The sequence below is a fragment of the Xiphophorus hellerii genome, chromosome 4 (assembly GCF_003331165.1).
Source record: "Xiphophorus hellerii strain 12219 chromosome 4, Xiphophorus_hellerii-4.1, whole genome shotgun sequence".
Lineage (NCBI taxonomy): Eukaryota > Metazoa > Chordata > Actinopteri > Cyprinodontiformes > Poeciliidae > Xiphophorus > Xiphophorus hellerii.
In genome coordinates this window covers 5,864,082-5,865,506 of record NC_045675.1, presented here as the reverse complement: position 1 = coordinate 5,865,506, position 1,425 = coordinate 5,864,082, and positions in this window count along the sequence as shown.

The following is a 1,425-nucleotide window of genomic DNA, read 5'->3' as shown; positions in this document are numbered from 1 at the left end:
CTTTCTATTCTCAGACACACATCTAGCGGATAAACCAACTACGGGCCTGCTTTCACACTGAAACTATATATTAAACAATATTAATTTCACCACACAGGGTGGCTTCAAAGAATCAAAGTAAGGTTTTAATTTCAAATACATTATCCTTATCAGCAAATTCTTGCCATCTTCTCTATAATTATTTTACTAGGCTTAGCTAGGCTAACTAGTTCTGTCTTTTAATCTTGATTCATAAAAAAAGAGGTTTAAACAAAACTATAAGAAAATTTATTATGTAACCTGTAGCATTAACTCCACCTATGTTAATTGAAAGAAGAGCAGATAAAGTCATTTTTTGGCATGACCAGAGAGAAGCCATGCAAACTTCATGCAGAAAGATACCAGGCTGGGATTTGAATCCAGGACCTTCTTGTTGCAAGGCGACAGTGCTACTAACTGTAACTGATCAGAAATCTCAGCGCTCGCAGGACAAATGTTGGGAATCATCTTAGCTGCGGGATAGATTGAGGAAGTCTTTACCCCAATAGGTTAGTTTTCTCTAATTATAGTTCATCAATTTATTCATTGAAACCAAAAATTCAGACAGCAGGCCACTCATATTATTGGAAATTCAACCTTAAAGAATTCAAGCGATGAGGTTAATAGTTACTTTTTAATAATTACTGTATACCTTCTCTTGAAGAACTAAAAGGAAACAAGCAGGCAGACAAATATGAAAAGCATGCTACAAATAGAAGTCAAATTGATATAATGATGCCATTTAGTAAAGAAGAAATTAAACCAGTAATTACACAAAAGGTCAGGAGTGGAGATACAATGGGAAAGAAAAACAGGTGGCTTTATAACATTCATAGACAAGTCCCCATAATGAGGAAAACGGGAAGAAATAACCATATTCAGATTAGAAGAGAAATGTGGCTGTTTTTGATGTGGCTGTTGTCTTTTGATGCAGAAAATGCATCAAAAAAGGCCTTTTTGATGCATTTTCTGCATCAAAAAGGCTGTTGAGAGGAGTGAACTGGTACACGGTTTACAAGAAAACAAATTGCAATTGGATAGTGCAGTTGTTCAGTACAGCACTGTTGTATTGCAGCAAGAAGGTCCTTGGTTCAAATCCTGGATTGGGGTCTTTCTACCTGGAGTTTGTATGTTCCCACTGTCCAAGGACATACTGTAAGTGTTATGTTAAGTTTTTCTTGAAAAAAAAAAAAAAAAAGGACATCGAACAAGACGAGAATTAAAATAATAAGTAATTTAGCCTAAAATGACAAAGTGTGACATAACTAACTATAATTAACAATAAAACATGAGGCCACAATTATGAAGATAAAACTAAACTGAAATGATCAAGAAATAGAAGTTGCAGTACATTGTAAAAGTATTCGACCCCATTTTACTCTTTGATCTTTAAAAATTAGGAGCAAA